The 21,787-nt window shown below is 41.7% G+C and overlaps 1 long non-coding RNA gene across 3 annotated transcripts in view; it reads left to right on the top strand.

Annotated features, from left to right (window-relative positions):
* The first annotated feature begins 4,912 nt into the window (after positions 1-4,912).
* LOC126481158 (uncharacterized) overlaps positions 4,913-21,787 on the top strand; it is a 90,797-nt gene continuing 73,922 nt past the window's right edge. For 2 of the 3 annotated variants that reach the window (XR_007587522.1, XR_007587520.1), the window contains exons 1-2: positions 4,913-5,046; positions 5,356-5,555. This is a non-coding gene — a long non-coding RNA (uncharacterized LOC126481158). Of the gene's footprint in view, positions 5,047-5,352; positions 5,556-21,787 lie in introns of all 3 variants that reach the window. The other variant, XR_007587521.1, reaches the window with a different exon arrangement.

Below are 21,787 nucleotides of genomic sequence, written 5' to 3'. Positions count from 1 at the left end.
CCATATCTCAAGTGCTGATCGCTGATGGTGACAGATTCCGCATAAGCGGAGCCAGCAGTATTTATGGTCGCGCGAGGTCGCATTGTTTTGACAGGACATCATATCCGATCATGTAGGTACCAAACACGGATCAGTGCCAGGCTCAGACGTGGTGTAATCTGTATTGCTACTGCAACAGTCTGGCTCCCGTACAACGCTGTGCCACAGTGTTCCAATCCCGTCAGCAGCAATGGAGCCCGGACGTACAGTAACTAGCCTTGCTGTACGGTCAGAGCGGAGGTTTGCGTCATGGTTCAAATGGCTCTGAGCACTAAGGGGCTTAACTTCTAAGGTCATCAGTCCCCTAGAACTTAGAACTACTTAAACCTAACTAACCTAAGGACATCACACACATCCATGCCCGAGGCAGGATTAGAACCTGCGACCGTAGCGGTCGCGAGGTTCCCGGCCGGCTTGCGTCACGTCAGCATGGTCTCTGTATTGCTTCTTACATCATAATGTGGAGTTAACTTTGTTTGTTGGCCACAGATTACAACTGCCAAGCTGAAAGACAGTGATACAACACTACACATTACCACGAGTGAAACAGCCCATATCTCGACAGGAATTGGTTTCCACACGTAAAATTATCGGAACTTTTCTTCTAGTTTCGACAAGTACTATCTCCTTGAGGAATATGTCACATGTTTTGAACATCCTGTATAATATACAGAGAGCGCTGCACATGAGATGAAAGCAAAGGGGAAAGCTGTGTGTGGGATTTCTCCCACACATAACACATATACAGGTAGTTCCGTTCCTAAATTCAACCAAAATAATTTCACTGTATCTTGCACCACTTTATCACGTGAATTGAGCCCTAGTGACTTGGCTATCACGAGAGACGAATCTTGCCGCAGTGGGTCACCGACAATTCCTCAAGATGGAACAACGTCCCTCCCGAGTTCTACCATGCACTGCCCAAGGTCAACTTTTAGCGTGATGCTTATACAGAAAATCTAACCATAGGATCGTGCAATACCCTTCACCTATATGGGTCAAAACTTCCATTCCTTCATGTAATCGATTTGCTTCAACCTGAAAAATTAACACTACTGAATCTAGCTATCGTAAATAATTATCCCCCACTCTAAGTAACCTATAACGTGGAGGGTTTAGCTGCCTCTTCACCAAGATATCAGACTTGCCACAGACATGTGAGTACCTATGTATAATAATCTATGTTCCTTACCATTAACGATGCCAATCAAGCAACAATCCGCCTCTGTATTCGTTTCTGTAGGATTAAAACTTACTGGGAGCTTTCAGCGAACTTCGGGCTCCGGTTACAGTTTAACTTTACATTATATAAATCCCACCCATTCCACTACGCTCCTTACTTCTGCAATCTCACTCCCAGTGTCCCACGTTTTTTACGCTGCAGTTGGTGAAATTCCCTTCGCAAGTGACCGGAACGTCCACAACGATAGCACTACACGCCAGTAAGGAGGAAATGTGTTATTATGGACTTACGTCACCGCATCCATTTCCTCCAGTGCCATGGCCATGGCGTCACGCAGGTTCTCTGGAAGTTCTGCGTGCTCCACTCTTGACACAACAGGTGGCCGTCCCCTTAAGAATGACTCTGATGCCCTTTTTTTCCGCTTCCTGCAGAGCGATTCTATTAGTTTTGTCATTACCCTTCAGCTGATAAGTAAACTCACTGATCCTGCGTATCCCATCAACAAAATGTTCGGCAGACTCATTTTGCTTTTGCGACACCACTTTTAATTGTTCTTGATGGAATCTGCAGCTCTTCTGCCCCCTTTAACGTTGCACCAGGCCCTTCGTGAGTTCGTCGAATGTTTCAGCATTCCTTAGTTTCTAATCGTACATAACAAACGTTCTTGCTTCTCCTTTCAAGTGCAACTTGGTTATCTGTAACAAATATTCACCCATTCCAAATCCCAGCTTTGCAGTTGTCAACAGGTTATCTATAAATGCTAGTATATCGTCTCCTGTCTTGCCTGAAATAGGATTAACTAATACAGTGATAGCTGAATCTAACGTGGGAGGAGACACACTGGACGAGGCAGTGTACTCTCTAAAATGGCTTACGCAGTTCCGCATTCTCTGCAATCAACTGAGTCACCTGCTCTAATACGGACTGTACAGCCTCCTGTGTGGTAACCCCTCGCTTCTTGACTTAGAGTAAAATATCTATCCTACACAAGAAAATAAAAGGAAAAATAATATAAAAAAAGGAAACAGTAAAAGAATAGCTAACCGTACCACTCATTCATAGTTGACAATTGGCAACCGATGCAGGCGGAAGCACTGAAACGCCGGAAGTAAACAGCAGTGGAGTAGCGTTGCTAGTTGTTTTGAATACAGTGCAATATTCACAATTTCCGGATTGTATCTTGTTGTGTTGTTGTGGTCTTGAGTCCAAAGACTGGTTTGATGCGGCTCTCCATGCTATTCTATCCTGTGCAAGCCTCTTATTCTCAGAGTAACTACTGCAACCCATATCCTTCTGAATCTGCTTTTTGTATTCATCTCTTGATCTCCCTCTAACATTTTTACCGCCCCACGCATCCCACCAAACTAAATTGATGATCCCTTGATGCCTCAAATTGTTTCCTACCAACCGATCCCTTTTTCTAGTCAGGTTGTATTATAAATTTCTCTTCTCTTCAATTCTGATCAGTACCTCCTTATTATTTACGTCATCTACCCATCTAATCTTCAGCATTCCTCTGTAGCACCAAATCTCAAAAAGCTTCTATTCGCTTCTTGTCTACACTGTTTATGGCCCATGTTTCACTTTCATACATGGCTACACTCCATACAAAAACTCTCAGAAAGGCTTCCTGACATTTAAATCTATACTCGACGTTAACAAATGTCTCTTATTCGGAAACGATTTTCTTGCCATTGCCAGTCTACATTTTATATCCTCCGTACTTCGACCATCATCAGTTATTTTGCTTCCCAAATAGCAGAAATCATCTACTACTTTAAGTGTCTCATTTCCTAGTATAATTCCCTCAGCGTCACCTGACTTAATTCGACTACATTCCATTATTCTCGTTTTGCTTTTGTTGATTGCAGACCGAGCGCCGCCACACGGCAGGTCTAGAGAGACTTCCTAGCACTCGCCCCAGTTGTACAGCCGACTTTGCTAGCGGTGGTTCACTGGCAAATTACGCTCTCATTTGCCGAGACGATAGTTAGCATAGCCTTCAGCTACGTCATTTGCTACGACCTAGCAAGGCGCCATTATCATTTGCTATTTATCTTGTGATGCATGTACCGTCAGACAGATGTTCACCAATTATGGATTAAAGTTAAGTATTCCAGAAGCTACGTACTATTTTTGCTACTATAAAGACCTTGTCATTTTCCAGACCTCACGCCAGCCTGCGTGAGCTTTAACGCGTGCCTTTCGGCTTCACCTCATAGTGGCTTGGCTGTCTTGCCAAGTCACAACATCCTCCTTTGAAGACACTGTCCATTCCGTTCAATTGCTCTTCCAAGTCCTTTGCTGTCTCTGACAGAATTACAATGTCATCGGCAAACCGCAAAGTTTTTATTTCTTCTCCATGGATTTTAATTCCAACTCCAAATTTTTCTTTTGTTTCCTTTACTGCTTGCCCAGCACACCGATTGAATAACATCGGGGTAGGCTACAACCCTGTGTCAATCCCTTTGCAACCACTGCTTCCCTGTCGTACCCCTCGACCCTTTATAACTACCATCCGGTTTCTGTACAAATGTAAATAGCATTTCGCTCCCTGTATTTTACCCCTGCCACCTTTAGAATTTGAAAGAGTATTTCAGTCAACATTGCCAAAAGCTTTTTCTAAGTCTTGAAATGCTATAAATGTGGGTTTGTCTTTCTTTAACCTATCTTCTATGAGACGTCGCAAGGTCAGTATTGCCTCGAGTGTTCCTACATTTCTCCAGAATCCACACTGATCTTCCCAGAGGTCTGCTTCTATCAGAGACAGCAAACAGAGACTGCTTCTGTCAGAGACAGCAAAGGACTTAGAAGAGAAGATGAATGGAATGGACAGTGTTTTTCCATTCTTTTGTAATGGATTCGTGTTAATAGTTTGCAACCGTGACTTATTAAACTGATAGATTGGTAATTTTAACACCTGTCAGCAACTGTTTTCTTGAAACTGAATTACTACATTCTTATTGAAGTCTGTGGGTATTTCGCCTGTCTCATACATCTTGCTCACCAGATGGAAGTGTTTTTTCAGGGCTGTCTCTCCCAAGGTTATCAGTAACTCTAACGGAATGTTGTCATCCCCCGGAGCCTTTTTTCGACTCAAGTCTTTCAGTGCTTTGTCAAATTCTTCATCATATCTCCCTTCTCATCTTCATCTACGTCCTCTTCTCTTTCAATGATATTGCCCTCAAGTACATCATCCTTGTATAGACCCTCTACATCAAGGATTCCCAAAGTGGTCGATATCGACCCCTTGGGGTCGATATCGCTGTCCTAGGGGTCGACATAAACGAAAACTGATTTTGGGGGTCGACGAGGTCTAAAAATCGACCCTTATTAAATTAACACAAGTTCTTATTTAAAACTTTCAAGATAGGTAGGTACTGTATTGTTTATGTTGTGTTACGTGTACTAAGAATAATTAATATTTTTGTAGGAAATACCATTGTTGTAGTAATGTAATGTCTCAAGTTCGTACAAGATGAAAAACTCGGCAAGTCTGTGTGGACAAGTTTGTGCAAGATAATGAGTTCGAGCGTACGTCTTTCAGGCGCGTTTTGACTTGCTCTCTATTTGATGCTTACGCGATTTAACACGAACGAATTTATGATCAAGTCCAAACATGTTCCTGATATTTTGCTATTTAAGGAGCTTGCACTTAGGTTGAAAGTTCATTTGCGTTTTGAAATTCGTTGGAGCTTGAACGATGATAACTCATATAAGTACTCATTTATTTCAAGAGATTACAAAGTTATTACATAGCTAAATTAAGTGAAGTAAAGTGACTGAAAAAGTGGCAAACACAACATACAATATATTTTAAATAGGTAGGTATAAAAGTATTTGTAAAAATTACTTACACTTAAGTTGTTAAGTAGGTAGGTACCTAAACTTCGAAGTGTTCAATTTGCTTTGGTTTTCGTTCTTATGCTGATAGGTACCTACTTACCTAATACGAATTTTCTTTACCTAATTACCTACTATAGTTACTTACCTAATATAGGTATCCAAGCTTATCAATGAGTAAGTCAATAATACCTAACAAAAATCCATTACCTGGGTGTGATAAAAATAAGATAGTGTGCAAATTTAACAGTTTATTATTGTTTTTTATTTAGGTAGTTTTTTATTAGCAGGATTACTGAGAGTTTTAATGGCGGACACGAAAAAAAATGCAGGCAATACAGTTTGGACTACTTGAAGTTCGGATTTATTGCATCTGCATCAAATCAACACTTGCCGATGTGTCTCATATGTGAAAAAGTATTCAGTAACGATGCCATGAAGCCTTCAAAAATGGATGACCACTTATCAAGAGTACATGCTGACAAAAAATGTAAGCCCTTGTCATTTTTTTCAAGCACTTAAAGAAAAACTAGACAAAAGACCATCCATAAGATCGATGTTTGCGTCATCATCTATTAAAGACGATGATGGTTTACGAGCGTCCTATAATATATCTTTACTAATAGCGAAGTCGGGGAAACCCCACACAATTGGAGAGCAGCTTATCTTAGCAGCCATTGCTGAGGTCCTTAACAATGTATTGCACAAAGCCGCACATGATATTTTAAAGAGAATACGGGAGCAATAACACCGTTCCGAGACGCATAGACGAGATGGGACGCGATGTGGAAAACATTTTATGAAAGTTCTTACAGACCAACAGATTCTCTCTCCAGTTGGACGAGTCTGCATTACCCGGCAATGAAGCTCTGTTGTTAGGATATGTTCGATTTATCAAAGATGAAAATATGTGCCAAGAACTGCTTTTTGCTACATATTTAGAGACTGATACCAGAGGAGAATCGATTTTTCAGGCCGTGGAACATTTTTTTACTGACAAAGCTATTCCATGGAAGAACATTGTTTATGTTGCGACTGATGGTGCACCGTGTATGGTTGGTCGTCATCGTGGTTTTATACCCCACTTAAAGCGACAACTGCCTGATGTACTGGTCATTCACTGCGTGATTCACAGGCAGCATTTAGTAGCAAAAAAGCTGAGTCCTAGATTGCATAAGTCTTTACAATATGTAGTAAATGCTATCAACAAGATTCGAAGCAATTCTGTGAACTCTCGGTTATTTGCTCAGCTATGTGAGGAAAACGACGTAGTCTTTACTTGATTACTTCTGCACACTGAAGTTCGCTGGCTATCAAGAGGCTCTTGCTTAGAAAGATTTTCAGCCAGTTTTGAATCTGTGTTGGAGTTTTTACAAGAAAAAGATCCGAATTTGAAAGAAAATTTGAACAATTGTAAAACAGATATTTATTACTTGACTGATATCTTTGGAACGTTAAACAAAGTTAATTTGCAACTGCAGGGTGACGATCTTAACTTGATTAAAACAAAATCAATAATATCGGCCTTCGTCGGTAAACTAATCCTTTATAAACAAAATTTAGGCAGAAAAGAATATTCGCAGTTTCCGCATTTGTCAAAATTACCAGAAATGCTTCAAGATGATGACATTTTATTATATGTCACTCACTTGGAGGCATTACACAAGGATTTTACGGAGAGGTTTGAGGATCTTTTAAATTTACAAATTCCTCAATGGATAATAAATCCGTACAATACCACAGCCATAGAAGAAGCCAATGTGATAATGCAAGAAGAGTTGATTACCATCAGCACAGACGACGAGCTTAAGCAGAAGTTCAACCAAGGCTATCAGAAGTTCTGATTGCAACGCAACATTGAAACACAGTATCCTACATTGTGGAACATTGCTGAAAAATACCTTATCGCTTTTCCATCATCATACCTAGTTGAAAAAAGCTTCAGTGTGGTAACAAACATTTTGACGAAACAAAGAAACCGTTTGAAAATCAACGAACGTAGAGATTTAAGGCTGCAACTCACCAATATTGAACCGGATGTAGCTAGATTGGTAGATAGTCACCCGGTTCATCCATCACACTGAATGTTTTATTTTCTCTTTGCGAATTAATACTTTTTTAAATATAATTTCCTACCTACTTAAGATTCTTCAAGTACTTAATTTGTAATAATCATTATAAATTAAACTTGATATTTACTGAATTGCATGTCTTTCTATTTTGTTAAATTTTGATGAGAAAATGAAGTCAACTTTAGTCACTTAACCAAGTGCAAAGTTTTCCAATTGGTACCTTAGTACCTAGGTATTTTGTATCAACAGGAAAAAACTAAATATAGGCCCCCTTATTCATAATAGTCTGCTAACTTAAAGCATTGCTAATTCTCACTCTGTCTTCTTCTATTGACCTAAGTCAGAATGAAAAATAACACTCTGTAGCAGCCGTTTTAAGTTAGCGGACCATTATGAATAAGGGGGGTTGATCTTAATCTACTTTTTTTTTTTTTTTTTTTTTTTACTGACATGATAAATAATGAAAACATCAGTGCAAAAGATAGATAGGGAAAGAACAGCTCAGTGACAAAGCAGACAACAATGCAACCAACACCGACGATTAGCTCGCTGCCCTGTTGTACGAACATCTGTTGTCAGTATGGCACGAAATATCCCGACTGCTGCCGGCTGCTACCGATCAAACCGGGGAGTTCATACACTGCTGTAGTTCCCAGTACCTGTACTGTACAGTGTTGTGTGTCGTTAAATGATGATGGCATCCTCTTGGGTAAAAAAAAAAATATTCAGGAGGTAAAATAATCCCCCATTCGGATCTCCGGTCGGGGACTACTCTGGAGGACGTCGTTATGAGCAGAAAGTAAACTAGCGTTCTACGGATGGGAGCGTAGAAAGTCAGATCCCTTAATCGGACAGGTAGGTTAGAAAATTTAAAAAGGGAAATGGATAGGCTAAAGTTAGATATAGTGGGAATTAGTGAAGTTCGGTGGCAGGAGGAACAAGACTTGTTGTCAGGTGAATATAGGGTTATAAATACAAAATCAAATAGGGGTAATGCAGGAGTTGGTTTAATAACGAATAAAAAAATTGGAAAGTGGATCAGCTACTATGGACAGCATAGTGAGCTTATTATTGTAGCCAAAATAGACACGAATCCCACACCTACCACAGCAGTACAAGTTTACATGCCAATTAGCTCCACAGATGAAGAAGAGATTGAAGAAATGAATGACGTGAGAAAATAAATTATTCAGATAGTTAAGGAAGACGAAAATTTAATAGTCATGGGGGACTGGAATTCGATAGTAGGATTTGGAAGAGAATGAAAAGTTGTAGGCGAATATGGACTGGGGGAAAGGAATGAAAGGGGAAGTCGTCTAGTATAATTTTGCAGAAAGCATAATTTAATTATAGCTAACACTCTGATCACAATTTATTGGTTATGAATTTCAGATTGAAATTGAAAAAATTGCAAATAAGCATAAATGTAGGGAGATGGTTCCTGGATAAACGGAAAGAACCAGAGTTTGCAGAGAGTTTCAGAGGGAGCATTAGGGAACAATTGAAAAGAAAAGGGAAAAGGATTATAGCAGAAGAAGAATGGGTAGCTTCGACAGATGAAATAGTGAAGGCAGCTGAGGATCAAGTAGGTAAAAACACGAGGGCTAGTAGTAATCCTTGGGTAACAGAAGAGGTATTGAATTTAAGCGGTGAAAGGACAAAATATAAAAATCAAAAAAAAAAAAAAAAAAAATAGAGCGAAAGGCAATACAGACGTCTAAAAAATGAGATTGACAGGAAGTGCAAAATGGCTAAGCAGGAAGGGTCAGAGGAGAAATGTAAGGATGTAGAAGCATATATCAACAGCGGTAAGATAGATACTTCCTAACGGAAAATTAAAGAGACTTTCAGAGAAGAGAGGCCCACCTTGTGAATATCAAGAGCTCAGATGGAAAACCAGTCAGGGAAAGCAGAAAGGTGGTACAGTAGTCTCGATAGTTCGAGGTGAACGGGACCGGAACCACCTCGAATCATCGAAAACTCGGTCTATCGAAATTTAAATGGGAAAAAGAAATATTATGATATTGTAAGTAATAACGGTCAAAATACGAACTTTATTAAAATAAAAGTATTTACACATGCATTTGCATTGGCAGTATAACAATAATTATTTATTTAGACAAGTAATAGTGAAGTGTCTTTTGTTTGGCGAAGCTGCAACGTTTCTCCCGGGCAATGTCACGCCACCGTCTCAGGAGCAGTAGGTCAGCTGGTGTCGCCTCAGGCTGTTGTTCCACGTAGCATATGGCGGCCTCGAGAGCAGCGTAGCCATCGCTGCGACTCATCATCGGTGCAGCATCTGCCTCGCCATCCTCGTCACTCTCACACTGCGATGGAATGTTAACCATGTCCGTTGTAGAAGAGTCTGTCACTTACAACTGTTCGTCCGAATTTAACCACTCGCCTACTTCCACCTCTTCTGCCTCTTCACACCCTGGCAAACTTCTGATTAAATTACACAATGGTTGATCGTCCTCATCTGCTAAATCTTCAGTTTCTGTGTCTGGCACAACGCCCTGATCCATGGGCTGAATGAGACAGGTAACGTTTGGTGGGAAAAACAAGGCGAGGATACCGTCGCACTGCAGTTCTCCTGCATTTGGATGTGAGGACGCATTATCCATGAACAAAATTGCTTTCCATGGCAGTCCCCTTCCTTTTAAAAAATTGTTACAGTCAGGTGCAAATGAAACTTCCTGGCAGATTAAAACTGTGTGCCAGACCGATACTCGAACTCGGGACCTTTGCCTTTCGCGGGCAAGTGCTCTACCATCTGAGCTACCGAAGCACGACTCACGGCCGGTCCTCACACCTTTACTTCTGCCAGTATCTTGCCTCATATCTTCCAAACTGTACAGAAGCTCTCCTGCGAGCCATGCAGAACTACCACTCCTGAAAGAAAGGATATTGCGGAGACATGGCTTAGCCACAGCCTGGGGGATGTTTCCAGCTGTGAGGACCGGGCGTGAGTCGTGCTTCAGTAGCTCAGATGGTAGAGCACTTGCACGCGAAAGGCAAAGGTCCCGAGTTCGAGTCTCGGCACACAGTTTTAATCTGCCAGGAAGTTTCATATCAGCGCACCCTCAGCTGCAGAGTGAAAATCTAATTCTGCAGGTGCAAATGAGTTGAAAAACCAGTTCTTGAAGATTTCCTGATTCATCCAGGCATTATTCTGATGTGTATAGACAACCGGAAGAGCTGAGATGGATACATTCTTGAATACTCTTGGGTTGGCAGACTTCCCAATCACAACTAGTTTTAGTTTGTGGTTTCCAGTTGCACTTGAAGCTGCCATACTGTGAGCCGCTCTTGGTTTTTTTTGTGCCCAGGAGCACTTTTTTCTTCGCAAGAAGCAAGTGTTCCCGCTGGTAACATTTTAAAATGTAGCCCAGTTTCGTCACAGTTATATATTTGTTCATTAGACAAATTTTCGTCAGTTATGATTTTTTTTAAACTCGACGATAAATTTTGAAATGGCCTGAGCGTCACCAGAGAGTTTTTCTCCACATACGTCTAGTTGACGCACTCCATACCTCTTCTTCCACTTGTCGAGCCAGCTCACACTAGCGGAGAAATTGTCATCTCCTTCCTGCAGCAGGTTTCTGAAAAACAAAGCTTTTTCTTGCAAGATTGGCCCAGAAATCGGGGCACCCTTCTGTCTCTGTTGGGTAAACCACATGAACAATGCCTCACTTGTTTTTTCGAAGTCTGACTTCTTTATACTTCTTCAACTGAGAGATTCGTGTGAACATTTCTGCGAAGAAAACAGTTCCAATTTAAGTCGGTTTCTTCGCCAGTCACCAACAGTAACTTCACCGACACCATATTCGAGAACAAGTTTTTTTATTGTTTCTCCTTTGCCAAGCCGTCTTAGTGCTTCTGCAAAGGCACAAATTTCCTCTTCTTTGTTACAGCACTCATCTTTGTAAGGTGTACAACGGAACACACAGTCAACAAACTGTACAATAGAGCTGCATGCTCTTGGGGAAAATTACGGCTGTAGTTTCCCCTTGCTTTTAATCTTTCGCAGCACAAGTACAGGAAAGCTGTTTTGGTTGATGTTAAAAGGCCAGATTAGTCAATCATTCAGGCTGTTGCCACCAACTATTGAATAGCCTGGTCCCTCTCTTCAGGAACCACTCGTCTGTCTGGCCTCTCAACAGGTACCCCGACGTTGTGGCTGCACCTACGATACGGCTATCCGTATCGCTGAGGCACGCAAGCCTCCCCACCAACGGCAAGGTGTCTTGTTACGGATATAGTGCTACGGCGTAACAGTAATATGTGGAAACAGACACAGTAAAGAGTGCAAATGAAAGGTATAAAACTTTAGGGATGTATGAAATGTATCAGAGAGACCAAAGTTGTAACCGTTAATGTAATGTCTAGATAGACGAAGGACAAAGACCATCCACATAAGTTGTTATATAAACCATAGTACAAGGGTCCTCGATTTCACTTTTTGAGCTCATTGTTTGCTTATTTTGCTTATTTTATTTAGCTCGCTCGACTCTGAACTGTGCCAGCTGTGTGTTCAGCTTTAATTCGTATCTGAAGAATAAATGATTAATCAGATTCCGCGAATAATAAAATGTGTAAGAACCATATAAAAGTAATGTATTTACAGACAGTTTTTTGTTTCTCCGTCATAACTATCGATCAGTCGATGTAAGTGTATGTCAATTACTTTGTAAAATACTGTTAAATTCATTTTTTATTTCATTTAAAACACTTGTCATTTCTTTACAAGATTATTAATTGTGGAATAATTAGATACGGAAGCTTTTCTTTTGGTCCGTGTAATTTTTATGCGCCATTTCATGTCCAGCTATCTTTTGTCTTAAAATTCTGATAGGACCTGCAATCATTTTCACATTACGAAGTACGATAAAAAATGACAGATTCTTTTACGAAAGGAAACGGCATTAAATTCAAGGTCAGTTTATAGATTACCAAAAGAACTGCCTTCCAAGTTAACTATGGCCGTAGCTATTTTAAAGTTGCAACTGAAATTGTTTAATGTTGTTGTTGTTGTGGTCTTCAGTCCTGAGACTGGTTTGATGCAGCTCTCCATGCTAATCTATCCTGTGCAAGCTCCTTCATCTCCCATTACCTACTGCAACCTACATCCTTCTGAATCTGCTTAGTGTATTCATCTCTTGGTCTCCCTCTACGATTTTTACCCTCCACACTGCCCTCCAATGCTAAATTTGTGATCCCTTGATGCCTCAGGACATGTCCTACCTACCGATCGCTTCTTCTAGTCAAGTTGTGCCACAAACTTCTCTTCTCCCCAATCTTATTCAATACCTCCTCATTAGTTACGTGATCTACCCACCTAATCTTCAACATTCTTCTGTAGCACCACATATCAAAAGATTCTATTCTCTTCTTGTCCAAACTATTTATCGTCCATATTTCACTTCCATACATGGCTACACTCCATACAAATACTTTCAGAAACGACTTCCTGACACTTAAATCTATACTCGTTGTTAACAAATTTCTCTTCTTCAGAAACCCTTTCCTTGACATTGCCAGTCTACATTTTATATCCTTTCTACTTCGACCATCATCAGTTATTTTGCTCCCCAAATAGCTAAACTCCTTTACTACTTTAAGTGTCTCATTTCCTAATCTAATTCCCTCAGCATCACCCGATTTAATTCGACTACCTTTCATTATCCTGGTTTTGCTTTTGTTGATGTTCATCTTATATCCTCCTTTCAAGACACTAACCATTCCGTTCAACTGCTCTTCCAAGTCCTTTGCTGTCTCTGACGGAATTACAATGTCATTGGCGAACCTCAAAGTTTTTATTTCTTCTCCATGGATTTTAATACCTACTCCGAATTTTTCTTATGTTACCTTCACTGCTTGCTCAATATACAGATTGAATAACATCGGGGAGAGGCTACAACCCTGTCTCACTCCTTTCCCAACCACTGTTTCCCTTTCATGCCTCTCGACTCTTATAACTGCCATCTGGTTTCTGTACAAATTGTAAATAGCCTTTCGCTCCCTATGTTTTACCCCTGCCACCTTTAGAATTTGAAAGAGAGTATTCCAGTCAACATTGTCAAAAGCTTTCTCTAAGTCTACAAATGCTAGAAACGTAGGTTTGCCTTTCCTTAATCTTTCTTCTAAGATAAGTCGTAGGGTCAGTATTGCCTCACGTGTTCCATCATTTCTACGGAATCCAAACTGATCTTCTCCGAGGTCGGCTTCTACCAGTTTTTCCATTCGTCTGTAAATAATTCGCGTTAGTATTTTGCAGCTGTGACTTATTAAACTGATAGTTCGGTAATTTTCACATCTGTCAACACCTGCTTTCTTTGGGATTGGAATTATTATATTCTTCTTAAAGTCTGAGGGTATTTCGCCTGTCTCGTACATCTTGCTCACCAGATGGTAGAGTTTTGTCAGGACTGGCTCTCCCAAGGCCGTCAGTAGTTCTAATGGAATGTTGTCTACTCCCGGGGAAATTGTTTAATAATATACGTAAAAACATTAATAATAGCCGGCCGAAGTGGCCGTGCGGTTCTAGGAGTTTCAGTCTGGAACCACGAGACCGCTACGGTCGCAGGTTCGAATCCTGTCTCGGGCATGAATGTGTGTGATGTCCTTAGGTTAGTTAGGTTTAACTAGTTCAAAGTTCTAGGCGACTAATGACCTCAGAAGTTGAGTCCCATAGTGCTCAGAGCCATTTAAATGATTTTGAACATTAACAATAGAGTCAAAGAAATTATATTTCATGAAAAGAGGCCCCAGTTTTCTTTAGGTTGTCGTCATTGCTAATTACTTCAAGTCACAGAGTAAATTAATATTTGCCTTTTTCAGTTATTTTATGTAACTTCAGTTCATTTAAAGACAGGTGGTAATATTAAACTGGTGACCATGACCGGACAGTCCATAAAAAGGAGTATAATTTTGTGTTGCATATTTAGTTTGTAAAATATCATGTTTTGTAATTGTGTTATGTATTCTCTGTTTCATGTATCCTAACCTATTTGAGACAATAATATCCAGTAAAGCAGAAAAAGCAAAGGAAAAGCGAAAAATCAGCATAAATAACTAGGAAATAATGCGAAAATAGATCGCAATCTCCAGATGAGGAAACCAATGTTAAGTGTGAAACATCTTCATGCTTTGAAAATCTGATTGTCAAAGCAAATGTGCCTGGTCTCCTTTCCTTTTTAGTAATTTAAATAGAAAAGCGTGTGAAGTTTTATTTAGTAGAAATCTTAATCGAAAGTTACACGCCACAAGCTGGCGAAGTTTCGCTAATTCGAAGACATATTGTCGAGGGGTTTTAGGTTGTTTCTTTTTTTTTTAGAGAAAATGTGAATCAGAAAATTGTTTTTGTGTAATAGACTTTGTTGAAAGAAAAGTGAATATTTTAATTTTAATAATTTATTCGAAAAACCAATGGAGAAGGGTAAAGTCGGTAAAGCTCCGATAATCGGGCAAGAGGACGATACGCAACATCTGGAATTAAATCGGAAATCGGCTGATACCTGACAAAGAGGTCGAAGGAACAAGATCCGCTGCGAGTAACGTAGATCTACTGGTAGAACGCGAAGAAGACATTGAATTGCCATGTTCCGTATCATGTCCTTTTGCTGAGCTGTACAAAGGACTAGGCACAAATATACAGAAAAACTTTATTCATCTTTCTAAGTAGCCTACGGTACAAATTACTACGTATATTCAAAATCAGATAGACGAAAATTTTAAACAGTTTGCAAATGAGCAAACTATGATAATTAGTACACGTATCGAGCAGAAAATGAGCGAAAATTTTAAGCACTTAGCAGAAGACCAATGGCGTAACGGTTAGCAACGCCTGTATAAGACAAGTGTCTGGCGCAGTTGTTAGCTCGGTTATTGCTGCTACAATGGCAGTTATCAAGACTTAACTGAGACTGAACGTGGTGTTATAGTCAGCTCTCGAGAGGTGGGACGCAGCATCTCCGAGGTAGCGATAACGTGGGGATTTTCCCGTGCGGCCATTTCACGAGTGTACCGTGAATATCAGGAATTCGATAAAACATCGAATCCCCGATATCGCTGCGGCCGGAAAAAGATCCTTCAAGAACAGGACCAACGACGACTGAAGAGAATCGTTCAACGTAACAGAAGTGCAACCCTTCCGCAAATTGCTGCAGATTTTATTTCTGGGCCATCAACAAAACACTGATGTGAGCTTTCGGAGCCGAAGGCCCACTCGTGGACCCTTGATGACTGCACGACGCAAAGCATTACGCTTCGCCTGGGCCCGCTAGCACCGGCATTGGACTGTTGATGACTGGAAACATGTTGCCTGGTCGGACGAGTCTCGTCTCAAATTGTATCGACCGTATGGACGTGTACAGGCATCGAGATAACCTCATGAATCCATGGACCCTGCATGTCAGCAGAGAACTGTTCAAGTTGGTGGAGGTTTTGTAATAGTGTGGGGCGTGTGCAATTGGAGTGATATGGGACCCCTGATACCTCTAGATACGACTCTGACAGGTGACACGTACGTAAGCATCCTTTCTGATCACCTGCATCCATTCATGTCCATTGTGCATTACGACGGCAATTCCAGCAGGACAATGCGACGCTCCACACGTCCATAATTGGTACAGAGTGGCTCCAGAAACACTCTTCTGAGTTTAAACACTTCCGCTGACCACCAAACGCCCCTGACATGAACATTATTGAGCGTATTTGGGATGCCTTGCAACATGCTGTTCAGAAGGGATCTTCACCCTCTGGTAATCTTACGGACTCATGGCCATCCCTGCAGGATTCATTGTGTCAATTCTCTCCAGCACTACTTGAGACATTAGTCGAGTCCATGCCACGTCGTGTTGCGGCACTTCTGCGTGCTCGCGGGGTCCCTACACGATGTTATGCAGATGTACAAGTTTCTTTGGCTCTTCAGTGTATTACAAAACTCAAGTGCAGATGTTCTGACCAGTGGCAAAGAAGATAACGATGAAGTCAAAACAGAATCATTTCCAATTAAAACTATGGACAGACGTAAGGAAGATAAAATTTGTGGTTTCACATATTCAGAATGAGGGGGCCCTCTGGGCATCGGAAATAATAGATAGAGGCAAAACTTACAAGCAAATTTAACGAGCTTTTCTTGTCAAATATTGGTTTCCATGCATTCAAGAGAGATTACCTTAAGAAGTTTACTCCCCAGAAGCTTACAATAGTAAGCAGGGAATTTCACACAAATATTTCGAAAAGTACATAAACAAAAAGTATTGGCATGACCCAATATCAACGAATGACGTAATCCGAATTCTCAAGGCAAAACTGCCTGAAAGAGAAGTTATTGAATGCATCTGCAACAGACATAGGACAGTTCTTGTCAGTAGTTGATTAAACGAAAACGTGGATTCACGGCAATGGTCACAATAACGGCAAAGAGTCAACAGCAATTGAATAATAATAATTATAATAGTAATAAACATAGTCGTAATCACAATGGTGATGGTAGAGCCTCACCCCAACAAAATTATAGAAATAACTACGCTAATGATGGTACTAACAGGCCACCGTTTAGTACAAATAGAAGGTCCGATTATACACTCCTGGAAATTGAAATAAGAACACCGTGAATTCATTGTCCCAGGAAGAAGAAACTTTATTGACACATTCCTGGGGTCAGATACATCACATGATCACACTGACAGAACCACAGGCACATAGACACAGGCAACAGAGCATGCACAATGTCGGCACTAGTACAGTGTATATCCACCTTTCGCAGCAATGCAGGCTGCTATTCTCCCATGGAGACGATCGTAGAGATGCTGGATGTAGTCCTGTGGAATGGCTTGCCATGCCATTTCCACCTGGCGCCTCAGTTGGACCAGCGTTCGTGCTGGACGTGCAGACTGCGTGAGACGACGCTTCATCCAGCCCCAAACATGCTCAATGGGGGACAGATCCGGAGATCTTGCTGGCCAGGGTAGTTGACTTACACCTTCTAGAGCACGTTGGGTGGCACGGGATACATGCGGACGTGCATTGTCCTGTTGGAACAGCAAGTTCCCTTGCCGGTCTAGGAATGGTAGAACGATAGGTTCGATGACGGTTTGGATGTACCGTGCACTATTCAGTGTCCCCTCGACGATCACCAGTGGTGAACGGCCAGTGTGGGAGATCGCTCCCCACACCATGATGCCGGGTGTTGGCCCTGTGTGCCTCGGTCGTATGCAGTCCTGGTTGTGGCGCTCACCTGCACGGCGCCAAACACGCATACGACCATCATTGGCACCAAGGCAGAAGCGACTCTCATCGCTGAAGACGACACGTCTCCATTCGTCCCTCCATTCACGCCTGTCGCGACACCACTGGAGGCGGGCTGCACGATGTTGGGGCGTGAGCGGAAGACGGCCTAACGGTGTGCGGGACCGTAGCCCAGCTTCATGGAGACGGTTGCGAATGGTCCTCGCCGATACCCCAGGAGCAACAGTGTCCCTAATTTGCTGGGAAGTGGCGGTGCGGTCCCCTACGGCACTGCGTAGGATCCTACGGTCTTGGCGTGCATCCGTGCGTCGCTGCGGTCCGGTCCCAGGTCGACGGGCACGTGCACCTTCCGCCGACCACTGGCGACAACATCGATGTACTGTGGAGACCTCACGCCCCACGTGTTGAGCAATTCGGCGGTAGGTCCACCCGGCCTCCCGCATGCCCACTATACGCCCTCGCTCAAAGTCCGTCAACTGCTCATACGGTTCACGCCCACGCTGTCGCGGCATGCTACCAGTGTTAAAGACTGCGATGGAGCTCCGTATGCCACGGCAAACCGGCTGACACTGACGGCGGCGGTGCACAAATGCTGCGCAGCTAGCGCCATTCGACGGCCAACACCGCGGTTCCTGGTGTGTCCGCTGTGCCGTGCGTGTGATCATTGCTTGTACAGCCCTCTCGCAGTGTCCGGAGCAAGTATGGTGGGTCTGACACACCGGTGTCAATGTGTTCTTTTTTCCATTTCCAGGAGTGTACGTACAATCCGGGGTACCGAAATAATAACAACCATAATAATAAGTGTGAGGTGAGATGCTTGGAAAGATAATGCCCAAAGTAATACGCAACAACACCTTGTGCCACAGACCAGTGGTCCGCAGAATTCAAATACAAATCAGAACCAAAATAATAAGTCATAATAACAGTAGTAACAATCCGAACTGGAGAACACGAAACCAACTGGCGAGTCTTATTGAAGTTATCGAAAGTAATGAACCATCTAACACCAATTTAACAAACTAATTTCAGCCACATCATTCCCTCGATAGTGGTCAGGAATGGTGTAGGGGGCAAACCTACAGAAGAGGTCTATTTGATTAGACATAATGAAGTTAAAGATACACGAGACGAGTTATTTTCTGCTGAGAACTACCGTAGGGAAGAAGGAAGACACAGGTGCGTCATCAAATGTACGTTTTCTCAACTTATTTAAGCAAAGATGTGAAAAGGGTCCAGCTCTCACAGTACCATTTCAGAACTGCAGAGTAATAGGTGCCGTCGAGGCTAGATCGAAGAATGTTATTACCTGGCAGACGCAGATGGAAAATGTACAGGGAACGGGGCATTTAATAGCACGCTCCTGGTAGTGGAGACTGTCGGCCAGCTGTGTATTAGGAATACAGTTTCTACAAGAGAGGGACGCAGAAATCAACCTCACTATAGATAAATGCCATGTTCAAGTGGACGGTACAGAAATGGGTCTGGATTCGATTACGACGAAAAATAAACATGGCAGTCGTACAATGAGGCCTTTCACGACCGGGTGTTTCAGCTGCTGAGAATTCTTCCGGGTTGTAAGGCTGTGGTCCATGGAACTCTTCTATCCCTGATGTTTTGTCCAAAGCTACGTTGGACATCTTTGGAGGTGCTCCTGCTTCTGCTGGTTCCTGCAGATTGACGAATCGGACGTCGAAGAGCCGCCTAAATACCGTGAAAAGTGGACGTGGTCCGGATTTCGTGATAGCAGAGATAAACCTTGTCAAAGATAAAATATAACTATCGATCATAGTATCTCAAAGATAAACTTCTCATCGATTCTGTAGCGCCACTTTCCATATATTACTGAGTTTCATGGTTTCTTCTTTTCTGTTAAAATTATCCCCATGTACGTTGAAGGTCTACATTGGAACTACAAAGAGAAGTGTGAATACACAGTTGAAGGGACATAAAAGTCTTTGCCGACTAGGGAAAACATAAAATTCACCTGTGGCGGAACATGCTCTTCAGTCAGGTGATCACATAGTGAAATTTTTCGTTAACTGAAATTTTATGTACTATGACGAACTATTATCCACAGCTATATAAAGAAGTCATCAAAATATATAAATAGGGTGGAAATTTTAACAGAAAAGAAGCCAATAAACTCAGCGATATATGGACAGTGGCGCTACAGAATCGATGAGGAGTTTTTATCTTTGACATACCATGATCGATAGTTATATTTTATCTTTGACAAGGTTTATCTCTATCACGTGACATCCAGACCACGCCCACTTTCCACGGTATTTAGGCTGCTCTTCGACGTCAGACTTGTCAGTCGCCAAGACTCAGCACATCCAGGAGCACCCCCAAAACGTCAGGGATAGAAGAGTTCCATAGAACACAGCCATACAATCCGGAAGAATTCTCAGCAGATAACATGGCAGATTTTACACAGAGGGTAAAGGTTAATTTGTGGGTATTGAAACACTGTTAATAGTTAATCTTCCAATTACTCAAGCTGATGGCAGTAAGTGTACCAATAACGATAATGGTATGCAATATCTCAATGTAGAATTACAGGGCAAGATCCTAGAATCTGGATATTTAACAGAACAACAAAGGAATGAACTCAGTATCTTATATTGAATGTATGTTTATTGTTTAGCGGTCATCACACCTCCAGATATCCGTGGTTAATGTCCATCCAGACTGGAAAAGTCTAAGGCATTGTATCTGAAGACCCTCCGCATTACACGGGTATCAGCCAGCAGAACCAAGGCTCAATTCAAGGAAAAGCTTTCTTCATTCAGCTGAAAGCCTCACTGAACCACCTTCGAACTTCAGAGTCAATTCATGGCGTTCCAGATCCACTCACCTTGCAGAGTGGATGATCCCGACCGAAAGCCTACCACCAGGTCACGAATAAAAGCTGGTCAAATATGGAAGACCCTCAACAGGGTTCTGGAGTTAGAAGAACGAAGATCAACTTGAAAAAGTGGGGATCTGCATGCGACTCCACAGCATGCGAATGCGGTTAAGAACAGATAATGAGTCATCTTCTTGTCAGAAGCCTATGCCCAACGTCATGCTCGCCACAGAATGTCGTAGATGCCACCAAGGAAGCATGCGAAGTTGCTGCACACTGGTCACGCCGTATTTAATTGTAATTGTTATGTTTATAGTACCATGTTTTGGAACATTTTGTATGACTTGTGAGCTATAGTGTGTGTTTCTGACAAGATTAAATAAATAAAGTAGTCTCTTCTACAAATACTTACAAGTATTTACTGAGAAACTCGGTGTAATTGAAGGTTACGTATGTCATATGCAAGCAAAACCACATAAAAGGTATTGCTGTGCCACATGCTCAATTCCCACGGCCAAAAGAGAGGCAGTAAATAACGAAATTAGAAAATTATAGATTGGGGAATTATGGAAACATCACTTACTCTCTACAGAGATTGGGGAATTATGGAACCGTCACTTACTCCCTACAGCAGTCCCTTACTACCAGCAGCAAAATCAGGAGGTAGTATACGTCTGGTGCTGGATGCAAGAGCTATGAACAAAATCATAATACCTATGAGAACCCAGTCTCAAAATAGTGATGAACAAATATAAAAGTTTTATGGTGTTCAGTATTTATCATCGATCTGAAAAGTTCGTACTAGCAGGTCCAGAAAATACACAGCTCTCATTTTCAACAATAGAAGCTATCAATTTTGTGTCTTACCACTTGGGGCGGTAGTGAGTGCGGGTGTATTTATTAGCGCCTTAGACACAGTACTAGGTCCCTATCTACTTGATAAAGTTATAGTGTATGTAGACGATTTAGTGATAGCTACATAAACGTAGAAAGAGCTCCAATTGCTAGAAAGGGTAGTTTACAAGTTCCAGGATCCAGATGTCACTGCAAACTTGCAGAAGTCGCAATTTGGCAAAGACAGAATAAAGTTTTGAGGTCATATTTTCATGCATGACAGTAGCAAACCGAACCCAACTAAAGTAGATGCATTAAAGAATATGCCAGTTCCTTGCACTTCTTTCTTTCGTCGTTTTTATTTAGTCAGTTGCTTAATAGTGAACCACTGTTAAACCTGCTAAGAAAAAAAAATCTTGGCGTTGGACAGACGATTGTGAAACTGCATATGAAAATATTAAGCACGCGCTAGTAAATGCACAAATCTTGCATCATCCTGGGGTATGAAGACTTCTGTTTGTGTATTGACACATCATTCTCTGACTTAGGATCTTGCCTTTTTCCAATAGAAACAAATCGCAGTAACGTTGGTGCTAGATCTATAGGATTTGCTAGCAGAACACACTCTGAATACGAGAGATCCTGTCATGCATATAACTCGAAGCCTTGGCAGTCATTTGGTCATCAAAGAAATTTAATTTTTATATTCATGGC

Source organism: Schistocerca serialis, chromosome 5 (genome assembly GCF_023864345.2).
Source record: "Schistocerca serialis cubense isolate TAMUIC-IGC-003099 chromosome 5, iqSchSeri2.2, whole genome shotgun sequence".
Taxonomy (NCBI): domain Eukaryota; kingdom Metazoa; phylum Arthropoda; class Insecta; order Orthoptera; family Acrididae; genus Schistocerca; species Schistocerca serialis.
The sequence above is the reverse complement of the archived record's forward strand: the minus strand, read 5'-3'. Positions and strand labels throughout refer to the sequence as shown.